This window comes from Pteropus alecto, unplaced genomic scaffold (assembly GCF_000325575.1).
Source record: "Pteropus alecto unplaced genomic scaffold, ASM32557v1 scaffold21, whole genome shotgun sequence".
Lineage (NCBI taxonomy): Eukaryota > Metazoa > Chordata > Mammalia > Chiroptera > Pteropodidae > Pteropus > Pteropus alecto.
The window spans coordinates 21,167,647-21,189,454 of record NW_006436282.1 but is presented as its reverse complement, the minus strand read 5'-3'; the positions used below and the strand labels follow the sequence as shown (position 1 = coordinate 21,189,454).

The following is a 21,808-nucleotide window of genomic DNA, read 5'->3' as shown; positions in this document are numbered from 1 at the left end:
GTGGGTCACGACCCAGCGTGAGTGTGGGATGGCCGTGACGGAGCCAGAATGCGCCTCCCTCGTTCTGCTGTTGTTCTGCGTACCCCGGTCAACCCCTGACCTAGTAGGAACTAGCACACATCCTTCTTTCTTTACTTTCTCTGCTTCCCATTTCCCAGCCCCATGGGCTATCGCCATCTGAGGTAAGCAAGACACTCACTCCACTCTAAAAAAGGAGGGGACGGTGGCTGCTTCTCAGCCAATTGCAGCCCATAATCCCTTTTAATAAACATAAATACCTCATACCCTTATCCTCAGCCACATTCCGATACCTGGTGCAAAAGAGAGACATCTCTTGGGACAGAACCACAGCTAGGATTGGGCCTTCCTGTCTGTAAGGTGGATTAGCAGCTAGCAGCTCTATTTCCTGAATGCTGACTATGTCCCAGGCTAAAAACTTCACAATTACCTTTTCATTTCAGCCTCCCAAGAACACCATGTAGTAGGCATGACTGTTATCCCTACTTTAAAAAATGCAAATAGAGTCTCAGAGAGAAATTTGCTCCAGATTACCCAGTTGGTAAGAGGCTGAGCTGCGGTCACAGTTGGATAGTCCTGCCCAGTGCCAGTGCTCCTCACCACGACTGCGTGTGGCTCTTTATTTTCCCCTTTTAGGGATGTAAGTCATATTGTACTATTCACAATATTTTTTTCAGATCACGTAAGCTAATCCTCTACCCCAGCTAATCCAGTGACAAATCACTGTGTTGGGAACCCCGATTCTGAAGAGAGGTGCTGACTCTGACAGGAGTCGTCTCTGCTTCTCCCAGGGGTCTTGACAGTGTGCGTGTGCAGGGGGAGCTTAACACCTACAAACGGTACTACTTAGACTTCCTTGCTTCTCACTTCCAACCGGATTCAGACGACGAGAGGTGGGGGTGGGAAATGGGCGGGCGGGAGGAGGGAGAAGCACGAGTGTTTATTCCTGTCCTCTCCCTGCGCTGGCGCTGCAGCCTGGGCAGCAGGTATCACCTTCCATGATGACCATTGTCCAGGCCCCTCTCCTGTGGTTCTAACTGTCCCCAAGCTCCAGTAACATGGTTTCCTGCTATTGCCCCTTCAGGCCCAGCAATGGTCACGCTTCCCACCGTGGCAACCCCTGGGGGCTTCACCATCTCTCGGTTCTCTTGGCCTGTCTACACCTCTGTAAATCCGTTCCTTCATTAACTTCTCTTCAGCATCCCAGCTGTGTGTGGCTTCTGTTCCCTGCCCGGACCCTGACAGAAATCCTTTAGCATCTCCTCGATCACAGGAAAAGCTTTAAAACGCCCTGAAACAGGACCTAAATAGAACCAAGGTCATTTATTTTTGTAGAGATTTTTGACTCACTTTTTATAAACTGGAGCCAAATATGTTGCCCAAAGGAGAAGAGGGAGCTTGGGTATCTTTCCAGTTTTCATAGCGCGGCCTCTGATCCGCCAGGCAGTGGAGGGAGAATCTCAAGCCCGCAAGCCTAAAGAGCAAATTCACTTCCAACTGCAACGTTTAAGTTGGTGGGTTAAATTTAGAATATGAATAAACATTTGCCCTTGATACATACTGCATAATTTCACATCTGTAATAAACTTCCCATGCTGTACCGTATACCGTTTCCCAACTGACTCAGTATAAGGAAGCTCTCATCTCAGACCCTGGTTTTTCTAAAAATAATAACGATAACGACATCACCAACGCTCCCCCCTTTACTCTTTTGCGATATATTCTGAGCATAGCAAGACTTCATAGTTTACTGGGCTATTTTTCTTTTCTTCATATAATATGCATGCCACAAACCTACAATTATGGGGTTTCTAAGAATTTAAATGATACGCCCTAGACACTAAATTGATGCCTTTGTTTTTCATATACACGCAAACACAACATCCAAGAACATGACTTTGTCTCTTGAAGGTCAATTCATGAGCAAAATTAAATTCCAAGACCAAGTTTCGGAAAGGTCACCTTCATTAACCTTTTATTAATTAGAACACGTAAGTGTCCACTAAGAGGGGCGTTCTCTCTTTCTCATGTTTTCTTTGTGGAAGCTCTGAGTGGTAATAGCTCCCGATTACACCCACACGGAAATTATCCCATCTGGTTCTGTGCGCTGGGATAAAGCCCATTCAATCCAGTTAACACTGGCTGAAAGCAGGCTTATTACCCAGACCATCTTACACCTTCAGAACCCAGCAGTGAACTACTTGACTACAGACCATTGTGCTGAATGAGGCCGGGGTCTCATTTTAGAATAGGGAATGGCAAACATATTACATTTCAAGATGAATTTATGATATTCAAATAGAATGAGTTGGGATTCACTATTTTAATGAGAAATGGGTTAGATCACGAAACATGATTAAATACATAAAATCCTGTTACAACTGCCTTACAAGCTGCTGACTCAGGCACTTTGAGAAAGATTGAAATATAGGAGATGATGCTTATCTTCAAGGAGTTTATAGCAAGGGTCCCCAACCCCTAGGCTGTGGACCGGTACCAGTCTGTGGTCTGTTGGGAACCGGGTTGCACAGCAGGAGGTGAGCAGCAGGTGAGCGAGTGAAGCTTCATCTGTATTTGCAGCCGCTCCCCAGCGCTGGCATCACCGCCTCAGCTCCACCTCAGATCATCAGGCATCAGATTCTCATAGGAGCACCGGTTCCTGGTGCCCAAAAGGTTGGGGACCACTGGTTTATGGTATGGTCAGGTTTAGGGCATAAAAAGAGAATTAGTAGCACATGAGTAGATACTGAAAGGTGAGAAATGTCATCTAGCCAGTGAGAGCTCTGGGAATTCAAAAAAAGAGAAGATCACAGAAAACTGCCATCCAGTCCCTCAAGACAAATATTTCTGTTCTGAAAAGCAACCATTCCTGTTTTAAAAATCACAAGAGGAACTTTTACATTACCTAACTCAGTCAAACACAATGTTTTATTGCCCAGGTTTGCAGACTAAACATTATAATATTAGAGTGCTTTAGAATCATACAAACAATGATTAAATGCACTTATTTCTTGATAAGTTTCTGCAGATTAAATACACACTCTACATTAATTATTACCGAGCTGGCAGGAAGTACACACATGCGAACAGGGCTGGCTTTCGGAGAATGGAGGGCAGTGAAGTTACATTCTCCTTCCTCACCACATTTCTATTGATCTTCTTAGAGCCATTTCAGAAACATTGCAAACAAATAATTTACACCCAATAGGAAAAGACAAGCCCAGAGAAGATACGTAATCAGAAAAATGAGAAACTATCTCTGGCCGGACCATCTTCTATTATGAGGGGCAGGCCCGTCCCATTGGCTGACCGTTTTTCTCGCCTTATCTGAAGGCTTACTGCCAGCCTGGAAGATGAGGAGGCGTTAACTCTTCCTTTCTGCTTGCTGTCAACCCTCACAATTGGCCAGACATGCTATTTTTTTATTTCACTGTAGAATTCAGCAAATTGCCATTAAGCTTGGTGGAAGCAGAAGCCATTCTTGGGTCCAGCCAGCGCTTTTCAATGAAAGAGAAGGCACAGCCTCTTTCTCCTCTCTCTTTTTGCCTTACAGGGAATCAGCTGTCCAATTCATTTCGACTTATTTGGACTTGAAAAGGAAACACTTCAGTCTGCAATGAACAACCCCAGGCAGTTGTAAAGTTAGACCAGCTTCTAAAAGGATTCCACCTTGGCCCTTCTAAGTGCAAACATGGTTTCCCAGGTAATTCATAATTAGTTAATGGTGCCCCGAATGTTTTTTAGCTGTCGTAAGCACCATTACTGTCTTCTGAAGAATTTAGAAATGTTTCTTCAGAAATGACAGTAGCTGTTAGCTTTATTGCAAAACTCTTCTTTCCATTAGCAGATGGTCAAATTTCTTTCTTATTTCCAATTATGAAAACATGTCTCAACTTGTTATTTTAGGCTATTGTGTTTGACCTCTACCATAAGGCACTTGGAGAAACAATCCTGTTTACTTGAGACTCGGTTTATAAATTAGTGAGTTGATTCAGGGTCTGGATGATTCTTTTCCTGCTTTTTTTTTTTTTTTTGAATTCAGTAATAGTGTATAATTTAAAATGTCAGGAAATGGTAATAAAAGGGTGGAGGTTTTTCCCCCCACCCCCGTCCAGTAATTATGCTCCAATGTTGAAGTTATAATATACAAAATAAAAACTATGGTTAGTTAGCATTTTAAAATTTTTTCTTCATGCCACACTGTCGGTATAAAAGCCTCTTTTATACATGTATCTTTGCTTATCTATCCACATTCATATCCTCCATATAACTTCAGCCCTGGTCATACTCTCAAAAGAAATTCTTTTGCTGTGTCTTCATCTGGATCTTTCTGGCCATTCATCTGTTTAAGATTAGGGGTCGGGAGAAAGACTTTATATCCAAGTAAGACGAACTAGCCTGTACTCCTATAAATCTAATCTAAATTGAGTGTATACATAGGACAAGCAGTCTTGCCTAAAAAAGGAAGTATTTGCCTAACTGAATAAAGAATGACCATGTAGAAAATATTATTCAGACTTCCAGGGTTCAAAATAGGAAAAGGAGGGTTACTATTAGAAAGACGAGCAGAAATGAAAATGTTGCACAAGATGAACCGTCTTTAAATAGTCTCAGCGTGGAATCTCAGAGAACCAGCCTCACCGTCGGCACCAGCTCTCTCTCTGCCTATGGGGTCTCTCTCATCTTCCTGTTCAAAACTTCTGTAGAATCCATGTCTGACAACCAATCAAGCATTCTGCTTTGGAGAGATTATTTTCTCATATGGTCCTGATTTTTCAAATGTGTGTTATTTTTTTCCTTACCCACTTTCTCTGGGAGGTTGTAGGAGGTGCACGCATGCACACACACACACACACACAATTTTGGAGTAGGGGATAAAAAAGAAGTGCAAATACCAAATCGTTAAATTAACTTCAAACTACAATTCAGGGAAGGAAAGTTAAACGTGTCAAGTTGTAGGTGGCATTTAAGGCCATAAACTGATTATTATCCTGCTGGATTTATATGGTTCCCTGGGCTCCCGGGGCCTCACAACCACTAATTACATGTTTCTCTGGCTACCCCAATAAGGGAGCGAGGCATCGTTAACCACATTTTATAGGCAAAAAAAAATCAAGAGTTAAGTGATGGGCCTCAGGTTACAGACTAAACGGAAGGTAGAAAAGGAATCTGATGCCTAAGAGTTTCTCAGTCCAAGCAAACATCTTGTCTAGCCTCATCGTAAATATCAAAGAGGTAAACGTTGGTGTGGATTTAAAATCTTTATCCCAACAGTGAGGAAACCAAAAGCTTCTCTACTACAGAGATAAAACCAAAGCCACTGAAACTGGTCCATGGCAGTGGTTCTCAAACATTAGCATGCATCAGAATTCCTTGGAGGGTTTATTAACACACAAACTTCTGAGCCTCACCTCCAGCTTTTGGGATTCAGAAGGTCTGGAAGGGAGCCTGAGAATTTGTATTTTGGAAAGTTCCTGGGTAATACTGGTGCTGGTGGTCTGGAGAACTCAATTCTATGGAACTGATCTACCTCGGATCTAAGCCCATTCTCGTAGACCATGAATCACAACCCACTATCCCTACCCAGGTATCTTCAGGTTGATACTCTACCTCCTTCTGGCCTGGCTTTTCAGCTTCCTCATCCTTCCTCTTATTTGGTATGTCCCATAGACAGAAACAAGGCCAAGTCACAAGGTGATTAAGAGCCTCTGTTTTGATATATGTCAGGTTGCTGCCATTTAACTCAAGTCTTAGTACCTCCATTGCTGTATCTGCAAAATGGGAACAAAAAGGTCTACCTCGTAGGTTTAATTCAAGGGTTAATCGAGGTAACCTAGTAAGGCACTAAATGCCTGGCCTGGAATAAAAGCTCATTAATAATAATCATTATTATCATTACATATTTACCCAACAAGCACTTGTTCAATATCTGCTATACTTTAGACTCTGTGAAGAGTAATGAAGATAGAATGACAAGTCCTGATCCCTACTCTCAATGAGCTTAATCTAATTCTTTAGCTAGATGGGGGCTTCAGAGTCACCTATGATTCGATACTAGACAGACAAGTACTAATTAGTAGGCAAAACCAAAACAAAACAACAGCATAAACATTCCTCTATATGAAAGCCAATGCAGAAGACCGATAGGTAAATACTGAGTTGTGGTTGAACAGGGAGGAGGACAGGAAGTCCTTCTTCTACACCCCTACCCTGCTTCACCCCAGGCTTCTGTGAGCCCTGCTCATTTAGGAAAGCTGCAGAACCAACCATTCCCCTCTCTTCAGAATTGAGGTAACTAAGAGTCAGAGAGGTGGCATAACTTACATAAAGGACACAGAGCCAACAATAGAGGGAAAGATGGATAAAGTATCACAGAATCATGCTGGGAAGGACCTTACAGATGAGTTTAAGTTGATCCAACTTTCTTATTATATAGATAAGGATACAGAGGTCTTTCCGCCCATTTAGAAGCAGATCCTGGGAATATGGCCCAGGTCTCCTAACTTCTAACCCACGTTCCTCTGTGCTATACCTCTTCTCCCTTTAGTTCCTGCAAATAATACTATAGGGATGGAGCATTCTCCCTCAAATGAAACAAGCTTTGGCTCTTCCCCATCTGATGGCACCAAATCCAGTGTCCCAGGAAGGTCAAGTGTTCCAGCCCCACCATAAGCGAGCAGTTAAGGGTGTCTTCCTTTAAAACCCACCTTCTCCCCTGAAGCTGCACAGGCTTAGCTTACCAACCCTTCTCAGAGGTCGTTACATTTTCCTAAGTGTCCCTTAAAGACCCAAAGTAGCATTTAAAAGAATAGAGTGTGGCTCAGAGCCAGAAGAACATCAAAGAAGGACTGAGTCAACTGCCTGGTATCCACCATGTGATGCTGACTTATGTCAAGAAGAAGCGCAACTCCCCCAGGTGCCACTGGCTTCCTTGCCAAGGAGAGTAGTCTTTGGATCGTCAAGGACAAAGCAATGACTGCAAAAAGGAAATGACCTAGATGTGATGTACGGGATCAGAGGAGGAGATCTAACTGCTTCATGTGAATTTAAATGTTGCACCTGGACAAACCGTACCACGAGCTCAGAGGAAATCTGCAAATGAATGAGCAACCTGTTAGCAGAGGCCTTTGAAAAAGACATGATCCATGAGAATGAGGCCAGAAGCAAGGAATTAGGCTAATGTCTCAACTTTTTTAAAGAGTGGAAAGGAAAATTCTCTAAGATATGAGTGTTTGAACTGGAAATACATCCCCAAAATTATATATAAGATGCATTATAAAAAAAAAAAATCAATAATGGTGGTGCCATAAATACCAATCAAGTTTTACTAAGAACAACTCAAGTCATACTAATGGCAGTCATTTCTTCCTGGAATAAAGTTGTACGATTCAGATATCAGAAAAAATGAAGTAGACAAGAAGGACTTCTGTAAAGAATTTTGGACAGGGTTACAAAACACAGCCTAGAAACCAGTATAGTTAGGCAGATAAATAACTTGATGATTGATAATTACAAATGGCATGAATTAGTTGGTAGAAAATATTTCTTGGCCTTATCCTAGGCAATATTTTTATTAATAATTTAACAGAAAACAAGAACATCTTACTAAAACTATCCGTATACAGGAGATCTAATTAAATATAACTGTAGTTACAAGAAGTATGCCCTTTATCCTTTCTGGAATAAAGATCTAGAAGCTTGAATTACCACCTGGGAGAGGTAGATAATATATTAGATGGCAAAATGTGGATTTTAAATTTTCTAAATAGCCTGGCACCAAATTTAAGCAAATTTCATTTGAAAAGGATAAATGTAACTTTTTGCTATGAATTTTTTAAAAGATCGCCAATATTGGGGAGATACAAGCTTGCAGGGGTACATATAATATATAGAGATGTAATCAGTATAACTTCAGTACCTGTTGTAACATAAAAAGGCTACCAGAAAACTCTGATGTTAGGCTGTGCTAACGGAGTGATAAGGTGGCCATGGTCTGATTACCTGGAGTGCGGTGTGTGGTTCTGGCAGCCACACTCTACAGTATTAGGGAAGGACCAGAATATGTCCGCAGGAGAATGAGTAGAATGAGAGGATTCAAAACCGTACCACGTAAGACGTGGTTGAAGGAAGCCAAGTTAGCGACGTCTCTGCGTCAACGTGGTGTACGCCTTCAAAACACTCAAGGGCCAGATGTGGACGTGTTCTGCGCCCAGGCAGACGGCGGAGATACTGTGGGTTTGGTGCCAGACCACCGCAATAAGGAGGGCGTCGCAATAAAGTGAATCGTAATCTTTTGGGCTGGTGGAAGGCTTTGCCTTCAATTTGTAAAAAAAGCCCAAAAAACAAAAAGCAACAACAAAAAACCCATCTGTGCATCATAATAAAGCAAAGTGCAATAAAACAAGGGATGCCCATAGCTGAAGACTGCAGAGAGACAGAATTACTGTCAATCCAAGGAAGTGCTTCCTAACGGTCTCCAATTTAGAAGGTAGGGAGGTCCCCATCGTAGGAGGTTTGCAGGCATGGCAGACAGTACTTCTCAAATGGGGGTACATCCATCCTGACTCTAGGCTGTCCCTGACTTGGATAGTGTTAACTTGACTATACTTGCAGTAAGTACGCCCTATCTGGAATAAAGCCCTGAGACTTCACACTACCAGCTTTAAGACCTACTTCTATGAGCCACAGAACCATATCAAAATCCTAATAGAGCGTGTTTAATGATATGTTGGGATTATACAGAGCTTTCAACTAGGGAGCTCAGGGCATTTTCACATCAATTATTACCTTTTATCTTCTAAACACTCCTGCCAGGTGAGAAGGAGGAGGAAGCCTGTTTTATTTTACCCATGTCGTAGCTGGGGAGGCTTGACAAGATTTGGTGAAAGCTATTCCATCCTGACGGGAATCTGAGATTTGGAATTTGGAGTCTGGCTCTTTCCCAATCTCTATTTTAATGGATAAACGCCACATCACACCTTTCTGCAGGACTCTCCCTGCTGCAAAGCCTTTAAAAGAAACAGTAATCAGGGACTGAATTCAAACTTTTGATTCCAGGAAAGGCAGGGACACGCTGGTGGAGACAAGCAGAGCTATTGGGAAGCAACGTGAGAAAAGCCATTTGCCCTTTATTAGTGGTGAGTTACAAGGAGAAGACGGCTCAGGTACAATGCTGCTCGCCCCACCTCATTTTCCTCAATTATCTGAAGAGTTGATAATTCTCTGGGATGAAAGTTCCAAATATGCCTTTTAACATCATAAGAAAATATCCAGGGCTTCAGAGCCCGCTATTTTATGTTTCTACTGGGGTATTTAACACAGTCTGCCTTAAATTAGATTGGCACATGTCTCTCTGATTAATCCCGAAAGTTCCGTGAAGAGAATGCTAAACCTTCCTTGGCTTTGTGTCAGGAGCAGGTACGAGTCTCTGAAACTAGACTGCCTGGGTTTAGATCCCATCTCTGCCACTCAGTGAGCTGTTGTGACTTTGGGCGAGTTAGTCGACAGCTCAGTGCCTGGTTTCCCCATCTACATAAGGGGATCCTAAGAATACCTCCTTCCGCCGAGAGGAGCTCTGGGGAGCAGACCAGCTAATCTATGAGCGCCCGGCCCCTGGTGTGTGCTTCCTGTTTTGGCCTCCATTATCACTGCACTGACCATATACTACAGAGCACAGAAAGCCTTTAGCTTGGTGGTTAAAGTCAGCCTACTCTCTATTCACCTGCAGTAAGATCCTGGGCTGTCCACGCCGAGGACATCCTTGGGAAAACATGCATAAATGTAATGCACAGGTAACTCGGAAACCTAATTTCTGCAGGAAAATTCCACTGTTTTCCACCAGTGAAGCTTTGCACCAGAACTGGTAATGATCTGTAAGGACCTTCCCTAGGCTGTTTTGCAGAAGAGAGAATGGTGTTTTAAAGAAATGTCATTCCAGAGCAAGTTTTAAAAGAAGACACTTTCTTCCACGAGGGAGAAATTTACCTAACTGCTCCCACCACTGGGTGTAATTTTAAGTGACTTAGATTCTGGTGTTTGAAAAGTAGTGATGGAACCACTGTGGTCCCTACGGTTTCAGCAGATGCACCCCTGCCAATAGGAGGTGAGGTGACAGGAAGAAGGCTGGAGGGAGAGGGCCGGAAGCAGCCCACGCGACAGGTCAAGGTCTTCCTCGGCTTGGAAGGACCAAATCAGAGAGCACTGGAGACAAGTGAAAGAGAACCGTAAGGGAGAGATGAACCCCAGGGAAGGGGGTATTCAGGTGTGGAACGACTAATATTAGGAATGATATTAGTATTCCTAAATGGAACACTCATTTGGGAATAGTTGTTAATATTAGTATTCCATTTAGGGTCTGAGACCCACCTGGCTGGTAGATGTTAGTGAAGGAGGTTGCCGTATTCTAGAAGTTGCTCTGTTGGTTTTGATGTTTCTTTAATATTTACTTGGCTTTTGCTCTTTCAGAAAAGAGAATTATTTATAATAAGGTTGCAGAAAATTGTACAGTGACAAATCTGTGGAGAAGCCAGCTAAAAGCTACCCTGGCAAACCTCCGAGAGAATGCCCTTGTTCAAAACTGCGGGGTCTGTCGCCCCTGGTTAGCAGTGTGCCTAAACCACAGGGGAGGGGAGAGGCAAATGGATATCTTTCCTCGAGGCAGAAATTGCAAAAATCAGAAGCCCCGGTTTGGTGTTGTTGGGACTCAAATCTCCAGTGCGTAAAGTTCGTGTTGCTGTCTGGCATGGTGGCTAAGAGCCTGCTTCTGGTCTGACGGGTGAGACGTGGTTCTACTGCAGCTCTATCACTTTCTGGCTATGGCACTTTCACCAATTTTTTTAACCTCCCTAAACCTCTATTACTTACTATTTAACAGACAAATCTATAAGACCTACAGTCCCCATGGGGTACTGGGAGACTCCGTGAGCTAATGTGTACGAAGTGCTGAGTCCAGTTCCCCATTATTTTTTTTTCATTGTTTAAACTTCTCTTAATTTATTGCCTTTAATAAGAGGGGGTTGTAAACATTGAAAAAATATGAAAATCATAGCAACAAACTCAGATGAGCTCTAAAAGAACCTACTGGAAGGATTACAAAAACCAGGGTTTAAATCCTACCTCTTCTATTCACATGATGCCAAGCTGCCTACTATTTACTTCACTCTGCCTTAGTTTCTTTATTTTTTAAAAAATTTCTATTCAGTGGATATTAATCTATGGCAAAGGAGGCAAGAATATATAATGGGGTAAGACAGTTTCTCCAATAAACAGTATTGAGAAAACTGGACAGATACGTGACAAAAAATTAAACTAGACCAACCACTTTCTTATACCATATATAAAAATAAACTCAAAATGGATTAAAGACTTCAGTGTAAGACCTAAAACCATAAAATCCCTAGAAGGAAAGAGGCAATAAACTCTTCGACATTGGTCTTAGCCGTATTTTTTTTTTTTTTTTTTTTTGGATATGTCTCCTAGGGTAAAGACAATAAAAGCAAAAATAAACAACAAACTAAAAAGCTTTTGTGCTGCAAAGGAAACCATCAGTAAAACAAGAAGGCAACCTGGGAGAAGATATTTGCAAATAATATAGCTGATAAGGGGTTAATATCCAAAACATAAAAAACTCATACAGCTCAACATAAAAAAAAAATCTGATTAAAACATGGGCAGAGGACATAAATGGACATATCTCAAAAGAGGACATATGGATGGCCAACGGACACATGAAAAAATGCTCAACATCACGAATCATAAGGGATATGTAAATCAAAACTCACTAAATATTGATGAGCCTCAACCTCCACTTTACCTCTAGTAGAGTGAGTCACAAAAATGCAGAAATAACCCAAGATAGGGGCTGGTGAGGACGGGGAGGGGATGTTTCACAAAGGAACTGGGCATTGCAACACTAGATCATTCGCAGTGGAAAAGCAAGCTGTGACAAAGGGTGTGTGTGGTGTCATTCAGTTCCAGAGTAAACAAATGCCCTGATGAGCTAGGGCCCTGCAAACCCCAACACTGCAATATTGGGAACAGACAGCTTCAGACACTCGCAGGGACTGCAGAGAAATGTTGAAAAGAAAGCAGTTTTGTGGAAATGGAGACAGACTCAGCGAGTCTAATCTAGACTGCCATCTCGTGCTAACCTAGTGCTATCTTTTAGTGTTATCAAAAGAGCTACTGGAGTTTCTCAGAAGTAGGCACCTTACATCAACTCAAAATCAACAATTTTAGCTACTCTGTTATGTCTGAATTGTGTCCAAAAGGGTGTCAAACTAGAGGATGTCAGGGAAGGCACCATCCACCATGCCCGGCACAAAGGAGTACAAGACAATGCCTTCGTGCTAGTAGAAAAATAAGGTGATGGCTGAATTTCTGCACCCATCATGAAGGTGCTGAGCTGGCGTCCATCTCCATCTTTTTTCTCTTTCTCATCTCAACTTATAGAGACTGCTCATCCTCATCTCAGAGCCCAGTACCTAACACTCGCTGTGCTATTTATCTAACGCAGGTGGGCTAAGAACTGAGGCCTGCGTCCTTTTCTTTTTGTTGGTGAGACCATTAAAACGTTTCCTACACAAAGACCTATGCATAACTCCTGAGAAGTACAGTTTGTGGCACTGAATGGCTTTTAAACTTATAGATTTGAAACACGCACTTCCCTTTTTATGCCCTAAACCATTTCCTGCTCCAGAAGCATCCCGCTTCCACTTCACCTTCCCATGAATCTGAGGGGAGCGGCAGCTTCACAGCTGGGCAAAGCATGGAGAACATGCCAGCTTGTGGTCATCACTGCTTTGGGACAGCATTAAGGGGACAGGGTTTTGTAAGAGCTGTTGACACCACTGCACACCCCTGCCAGTCATAGGAATCAGGCAAAACAAATCTATGAAGAAAGGAAATATTTCTTTTTCTATTTCACCAGAGGATGTTAATTAGGCCCAAACCATTATGTTACTTACAGCTTTCATTGAAATGTAAAAGCCATTTGTTACCATATATAATCTGCTAAATTATTTAGGGTTACAAATTATATACAGAATGGTTCGTTGAATTAGTGCAAATTTCTGGGCTTAATAAATTTGCAAGTGCCAAAGCAAATAATAATAATAATAATGATAATAATAATAATAATGATGATGATAATAATAATAATAATAATAATAATAATAATAAAAAAACTGCTGCAAAAGTTATCAGGGGAAAAAAAAAAGAATTTGAATAGCCAGGGAACCCCCACAGGTACAGGAAGCACATGCAGCACGTGGAGCAGTGTCTCTCTCATGGCTCTGACTTTGTCCTTTTCTCACTGCACATTTTCCCAGGATGGTCTCATCAACTCCCCACCCCCGCCCTGGCTGCTATAAATTCCACATGGCTGTCTCTAACCCAGACCTCTCCACTACGCTCTAGGAAAGGAGTCAGCAAACTTTCCCTGGAAAAGGCTGGAGAGAAAATATTTTAAGCTCTGTGGGCCACATGGTCTCTGATGTACCTACTCAACTCGGCCCTTAGAGTGTGACAGCAGCCATGGATAATATGTAAACCATGAACGTGGCTGTGTTCCAATAAAACTTTATTCGCAAAAACAAAGGGCGGGCAGGATTTGCTTTGCAGCCATAATCTGACGACCCGTGCTCTCCACTCCAACTGCCTACTACACATTTCCACCTGCAAATTCCACAGCAGCCTCAAAATTCAATGTTGCAAGGCTAGAGACATTCTCTTTTACTCCTAGTCTGATCTAAACATACCACTGACACGCACGTGCTCAAGGCTAACACTGGAGCATCATCACTTTCCTACCCTTTCCATCCCATAGTCAAACACAGATCCTTTTAACTCTAACTTTTAATATATCTCATAGGGCCCACCCCAATTATGTGCTCCTGAAGTGCAGGGGCTCTGTCTTAACTTCTGTCTGTAACTCTCTCTTTCTTTTATTGTCTAATCAAATGTCTGGCACATGGAAGGGACTCCAAAAATGTTTACTGAATGGATGAATAAATGAATTAATAAACTGTTATAATAGCTCTAGGGCAGTACTTCTTAAAGTTCGATGTGCCTATATATCACCTGGAGACTGTTAAATGCAGATTCTGATTCAATAGGTCTAGAAGGGGGCCTGAGATTCTGCATTTCTATCAGACTCCCAGGATGCTGAATGTTGCTGTTCCATGGACCACACTTTGAGGAGCAAAGATCTAGGATCCATCCTTTGGTCTCAAAATGCCATCTACAAAGAGATTTCTTCCTCAATATGATGCATATGTTGATCCCTTTCCACAGTTGTTTCATGATATCATTACTTGCACTTATGCAAACCTCCAAAGAAATTAACGCAATAGTTCATGGCACCAAATGCCTTTTCAATTTGCAGTTTACACACATTTCCATTTCTATGCCTCAGACTATTTGCTGCTTCAATTACTTCCTCCTTTCCTATCTACTCCTATCCCTTCATGCCTACTTAATTTAATTTAAGCATAACTGTGCTCATTATCTGTGTAGTGGTCTTTCTACAGATGCTCTGCCAATGCAAGGCTTTCTTATCGGGACATGCAACTTATCATGATTGTGCAAATGTCTTAAACAAATTATTATTGTTTAGAAATTCAAAAGAACAGTCTGTTTTCCCAGAACTCTAGTACAATGACCAAATCGAAACCTATTTTCAGGCTACCTCCATCCCTTTTAATAGTAACAAAACACTTTTTTATCAACAGAGCAAATAATTGCTTACAGAGCTCCAGGGACCATGATCCCTGCCTCCCTCCAAAAAGAATATACCCAGGTTATCAGGAGAAACTTCATACTCCATGAAAGCTGAGCTATTCGCTTTGGCCAGTTAAAAGTCTAACTCCAGCATTGTGGTAAAAATCACATTTCTTAGTATGAGTTCAGGAAAGTTAGACATCACATTGGGGACAGCAGTTCTGTCTATATTCGACTCTGCCAGGAAACTAGTTTTTACTCTAAAGATGCCATAGTAGGCTACTTTACACCGAGCAATCTCAGCATTTTGGATAATTACATCTCCCCCGACAATTTCTGAGGATATTGAATTGTGTCAGAAAATAGGTGTCATAGTGAATAACTGGTTCTAAATAGGCTTTTTCACTACTAAATTGTAGTAAAATGCACTCTAATCAACTCCTATCATATAAATCGCTCTCTCCCTATATTCATCTCCGATGAAGAGAATCGAATTGCCCTACCTAAAATTATAGAAGAAATCGATTACAAAGGTATGACAGCTTTATAACTAATAACTTATAATACTTGTGTCTTAGTCCATTTGGGCTGCTATAACAAAATACCATAGACCGGGTAGCTTATAAATAACGGAAATTTAATTTTCATAGTTGTGGAAACTGGAAGTCCCAGAGCAGCATGCCAGCCTGGTCTGCTGAGGGCCCACTTCCGGGCTGCAGACTTCTAGGGCGTGAATGCCACTCATGAGGGCCCCACCCTCATGACCTAATCGCATCCCAAAGGCCAACCTCCTAACACTAGATACACCGATATTAGGATTCCAAAATGTGAATTTGAAAGAGACCCAAACATTCAGACCATCGCAACCCGATTTTTATTGTACATTTACACATACGGCAAAAAATCTAAATGATCAGCTCGAATAAAATGGGTTTAAGTGGGAGCAAGTAACATCTTTGGCCTTTGCACTGAAGAGACATCAGAGTTTGTGACTGGCCAGACTGGTGTGTGTGGAATACGGGAGGTGTCTGCCACGCTGCTGAGTATGGCATTTCTTCCAGCCGAGTGCCCTGGGGTGTGGACCCTGACTGCACCTGCCCCGTTTGTAGAGGATACCAGCTGCCAGTGCCAAGCACCCCATGAAAAACTGACCATCGCTCAAGGTCGCTCAGGAACATCAGTTGACAGTCAGGGTATATGCAGATGGAATATTTGACCTCTTCCACTCAGGCCACGCGAGGGCACTTATGCAAGCAGAAACAGCTACTTGTTGGTAGGAGCCTGCAGTGATGACCTCAGCCACAAAGTCAAAGATTTCACCATGACGAATGAAGCAGAGAGATACGAAGCTCTCAGACACTGTCACTATGTAGACAAAGTCATCAGAGATGCACCACGGACACGCATACCAGGGTTTCTGGAAAAACATGACGCTGACTTTGTGGCCCATGATGACATTCTACACTCTTCTGCTGGCTCTGATGACGTTTACGAGCATCTAAAGGAAGGAGGAATGTTTGTTCTAATGTAGAGAACAGAAGCCATCTCAACATCAGACATCATCACTAGAATTGTCCGAAACTATGATGTTTACGGCCGAAGCAACCTCCAGACAGGGTACACAGACAAGGAACTGAATGTCAGCTTTACAGATGAGAAGTATCACTTCCAAAATCAGGTAGATAAGATGAAAGAAAAGGTCAAGAATGTGGAAGATCAAAAGAATCTGTTAACAGAGTGGAAGAAAAGAGTCATGATCTAATTCAAAAGTGGGAAGAGAAGTCAAAGGAATTCACTGGCCACTTCTGGAACTGTTCGGGCCTGATGGGGCATGGGCAGGTGTTCCAGGAGGGGAGGAGCCAGATGCTGCAGGCCTTGTCCCCAAAGCAGAGCCCTATGACTCCACGTGCTGGTCCCTTTCCCGCTCCCCATCGCCCACCTTGAAATGACTCTAAATCAAAACCTCACCCCCTCCCTCACCCAATGCGGCCACAGCCTCCACCAGCAGCCCGAGTGAGGTGGATGAGGATGAGAAGTAAAGGCTGCTGGTGGACAAGAGTTACACCACCCAGGTCGGGGTGGAGGGTGGGGTCCCTGGGGATGCTTGGGTGGTTTTGAAGCATAATAGTCACAGGAGCTGCAGCTCAGCAGGGAGACCCTGAGCTCTGCTAAAGGGAGGCCTTGGGACCAGCTCGCTCTCAGTCTCCATTCAGCCCAAGACTTGGGGTCCGCATGGAGGTTTCCAGCCAGACAACCTGGACGAAACTTCTTAGAGACATCTAAAATCACTCTACTCTGAACTTGTTAAGGAAAGATGTAGAACACCCCTTGGAGACTTGCACCAAGTGAGGTGTCTTCTACTGTAGTCCTCACACCTGCCCTTACCAAGTGCATCCCCTGTGCAAGTGACTGTTCCCTCGACCTGCTACTTCCAGTCCTTAAGGGCCCTGCACGTTGCCTCCTAGCACCCAACCTCCGCCAGTGCTGTCTCCAATAAAAATAGTTGTGTTAAAAGCAATTCCAACCTCAGTTTAGTCACTGGAAAAAAAATGAGTTTAAGTGGTTTTCATATTGACAACTCTGGGGAATTGAAATATCCTGAAGGGTCTTTTAAATCATCAAAGGAGCATTAATACAGAATTTTAGAGCTGAAAGAGATTTGGAGGTCATGTGGTCCACTGTGCACATCTGACAACTGTGTGCTGTCTAGTTCACTGAGAATGAATGGGTGGCAGAGCAAGGCCTAAACCCAGTGTGCTTCATTGTCCCACAAATGTCCTATGCACTATCCTGATTGAATGATGTTTAGTATCATAATCTTCTATGTGTCCAAATTCTTAGAAATTTCATAATTCATGTGTGGTCCATCCTATCTAAAATTTCAGCACCCAGCATGATGTTTCAGAAATCCTTCCTACTTTCTCTGCTTCTTGGCATTCTCAAAAAATTTTTTTTGAATCATCTGTCTTCCCCTTAGAAGGTAAGATTCCTAAAGACAAAGACTTTTTCTTTTTTTTCACTGTTATATCACTTAAAAGAGTGCCCAGCATAAAGTAAGAGGTCGATAAATACTTGTTGAATGAAAAGAAAAAGAATCATATATGATAACCCTCAAGCATATCACTACAAGATCAGAATACCCCATTTTATGTCATCTATTTGAAATTTTTCCAGAACCTCGGCTATGCTAGGCATTTTACAAGACTGAGGTGAACCTCAGAGTAATAGGTTTATTTTATTCATTCAGGGCACTTTATTTAAGGTGATCCTATTACTGTAACCTCCTAATGCAATGTCATCTCTTATCAGCTTAATTCTGCAGACTGTACCTACACATTACTCCCTGAAGGAATTATTTCACCTTCAGCTTGAAGATAGGACTCTTAAGATTCAGCAAGCTGCTTCTAGGATCAGATGGGAAGGAATCTTTGTGCTAGCCTGCCAAAGCTGAGAAAGATGGAGCCGATCAAAATAAGCTCGCTTTGCCAGGCAATTTGGACATATTCTCTCTTTCAGTTATACCCATCACAAAGTAAAGCATTTCATAACTATGGGAAGATCCTTGAGTTAGAAGCACATGTGGTGTCAGGTATGTCATCTACTATATTTGCTTTTGAGGTAATCAAAAAAGTAGAAATGAATATACGGCTTCATTTTCTAAGACTATGATAAAAAACCGTAATTTCATAATAATTCAGGAAATTGAACAGTACTTTCACAATTGCTAAATTACAGTAGGGTTAACTCTTCTGCATTGACAATGCTAATGTTTGAAAGTATGATGAGGTCTGAGGGGTTGGTGGCACTTAGAAATCTCTTGCCTATATAAAGTCACAATGTTGATTTAATCGAGTCGCACTTTATGGAGGGGATCCTTGAGCTTATGCCATCTCAAAATGATTTATAAGAATCCGGAAAAATAAAAGGCAATAAAGTCTTAATTATTCATCCTTCAATGTAAGTTCAAGTAATGTAAAAAAATGTTTATTTAACTTTAGATTCCTACCCAACCTTCTGAGTTCACCTTAAATGGTCACCTCAAATGCTCTACCTCCCACCAAATGCGAACTTGCATTTCTTGGAATTTTCATTCGATTAATATTCTGTGCACATCCATTTCCCAGACCACACCACTATGTCCTTGGGGACGAGAATCATGCTGAATTTATCTTCATTATCCTTCTTGGCTCTCAGCTCAAGTATACCGTATATAGCAATCACACTGACAAATAATTGCTGTCAGTGAGTTTTAAAACTTTTTGTTATTGGTGGAGGTATAACTTTCCAATTCTTCTTCTCAGGTTAATTTTTTAAAATTTTATTTTATTTTTTATTGTGTCAAAATACACATAATATAAAATTTACCATCTTAACTATTTTCAAGTGTACAGTTCAGTAGTGTTAAGCACATTCACATTATTGCATCACTAATCTCCAGAATTCTTTTCATCTTGCAAAACTAAAACTCTGTACCCATTAAACACTGACTGCCTATTTCTCCCTCTCCCCAGCCCCTGGCCATAACCACTCTACTTTCTGCATCTGTGAATTTGACTCCTCTAGGTACGTACCTCATCTAAGTGGAATCCTACAGTATTTGTCTTTTTGTGGCTGGCTTATTTCACTTAGCATAATGTCTTCAAGGTTCATCCATATTGTAGCATGTGTCAAAATGTCCTTCCTTTTGAAGGCTGCATAATATTCCATTGGATGTATGCACCACATTTGTTTATCAAGTCATATGTTAGTGGACACTGGCTACTTCCGCCTTTTGGCTATTGTGAATGATGCTGCTATGAACACAGGTATACAAATATCTCAGTGAGATCTTGCTTTTAATTCTTTTGTATATATATGCAGAAGTGGAATTGCTGGATCATATTGTCCCAGACTAACCTTAATTAACATTAGTTTATATCGTGACAAGCACTAGGGATAAGAGATGGACAAGGAGGATTCCAAGATGACATTGGGCAGAATGAAAAGGGGAAACAGCACCCCCTGGACAGAATATGGAGACTGTGATTCTGAGAAGCTCCTGCATTGTGTACAGTTTCTACAAATGATAAATACTCACAGTGAGTTATGTTCCATAAACTACCTTAAGACCCTCATCACAACCCAGAGGAAATCGGGGTACATACATGAAGAGCCTGAGGGGAGAGGAAGGAGAGTTCAAGAATCAAGGTATCAATAAAACTTTCTTGGAGAAATTTTCCCAAGTGAAAGAGCATCATAGGAATGAACGATTTTGTGTTTAGAAAGCTTAATCTTTGCTTCTTGGCCAAATATCATGGTCCTAAGGACAGCCTTTCTCTAAGTGAGCTACTCTCCCAAAGTGAGCAGTCACCTCAAATGAGGTGTGTTCCTACCTGCGCAGTCAGTAGGGTGCTCGGCAGAGCACTGCAGGGAGTGACGAGGTACCAGGGGTGGGTCTGCATTTTTCTGGAGTGAACTGACACCTCTGGGAGCTCAATCAGCAAATCATTTGCCATACCAGCTTTGTGGAGATTTTATCACTATTCCAGTGTCCCTCTGTTTCAGGGGAATCTCCCAGGTTGGGTTCACATCCAGGAACCTAGAGGTTAAGGATTTGGGTATTTCTCCTCCAATCATTTTTAAAATGTGACAATTTGTTCCTGGGGAAAAATCGGAATATAAGCATTATCCAGCAACTACGTCTATCGTGGGAATGCTGAGGAGCACCAGGGCTGAGGGAAAGGCTTGGCTTTGGCAATGAGTAGGTCCTTGGTGACCTATGGGCTGATTTGGCCAGGCTCGAGTCCCACTGCCAATGGTTAAAGAACCGAGTGGACTAACAGGTACAGGAATACTGACCACGTTTTTGGAATAGAGTTTGACCAAAAGATTATCTGCAAAAAACAATGTTCTGGAAACCAGGGCTGCATGATTGCTTTAGATACAGGGAAACTATTGATAAATGCAGGGGCTTCCTATGGTCACAGTCTAGCTAATATAGGATCTAAAGAATAAGGAATTTCCATTCATGGAGATTGCAGTGTGGGGAGGGAAAAATGAAATAGCATATTCTGGTAGTACATTTTTAAGCTAGTGTTTTGCAAGTATAATAGGTTATTTCTATTCCTGTAAGAATCCATTTGTTTTAAAATAATGTCATTATTTGGGAATAGTGTGAGTTTCTTAATACTTCAATTTCATTTTAATAAATGAGACCCCAGAAAAACGCATTCTTCAAGCAGAATTTTTTTCAATGTTCTTCTCTGTATAAGGTGGTAAGCAACACGATGTTAAATAACGAGTTTTTCTACACGTTCTTCATTACTCAGGCAGCTTTAGACAATTACTCCTTTTGATTCTTTCCTTTGTTATTAATAAAACGAAAGTAATTTCTACATTGTGAGCTTTCTCTGACCTCTAAAGTTAGCCTCACTTCTTCCTTCTGTACCTAAATGAGATCTAGAGCCCTTGGTGACACAAAGTTTGGTCAGATTAGTTCCTCATCATTTTTACCCTATAGGTTGAAAGCGAAAAATCATATTGCCTTTATGAGTTTTGATCAACTGTTCAAAAATACAAAGGCAGCAAAGTAGAAAGAAAAGGAAACCAAGAAAAAGTGGGGGCAGAGAGTGGGGGTGAAGCAGCAGGAGGCACTGAGACGGTTTCATAAGAGAATAAGGGGAGAAAAACAGAAAAAAGTAAAAAAAAAAAAAAACTCGAGCAAGAAAGAAGAGCACAAAATATGAGAGGTTATATTTTCAGATGTGTACTGAAGTTTCAAAAAAGATGTTTCGAAGCATTGAGAAGCATCAGGCAGTCATGGTTTGAACACTGACAGATCACTTATATTTGATCAGTTGCAGAGCTGTGATATGACAGATGAAGGATTGTATTAATTTCTAGCATTGCGGTTGTCTCAAATTACACCCGAAATTTAAAATGTAATCTAGTGAGGCCTGGATACAGAAGTAAAAATGTCATCTAAGTATGCCTAAATTGTTTACCCAGCTTTCCCCTGACATTTTCACTAGAATCAAAGTCTCTCCTCTACTCCCCACCGAGGGAGTTTTGTTTTTATTTTTTTATTTTATTT

At 41.7% G+C, this 21,808-nt stretch overlaps 1 protein-coding gene and 1 pseudogene across 1 annotated transcript in view; one reads left to right on the top strand and one right to left on the bottom strand.

Moving 5' to 3' along the window:
- The window catches only part of CHN2 (chimerin 2), a 264,233-nt gene that overhangs the window by 145,052 nt on the left and 97,373 nt on the right, over positions 1–21,808 (bottom strand). The window lies entirely within an intron of this gene.
- Positions 8,103–16,685, top strand: LOC102889319 (annotated as a pseudogene).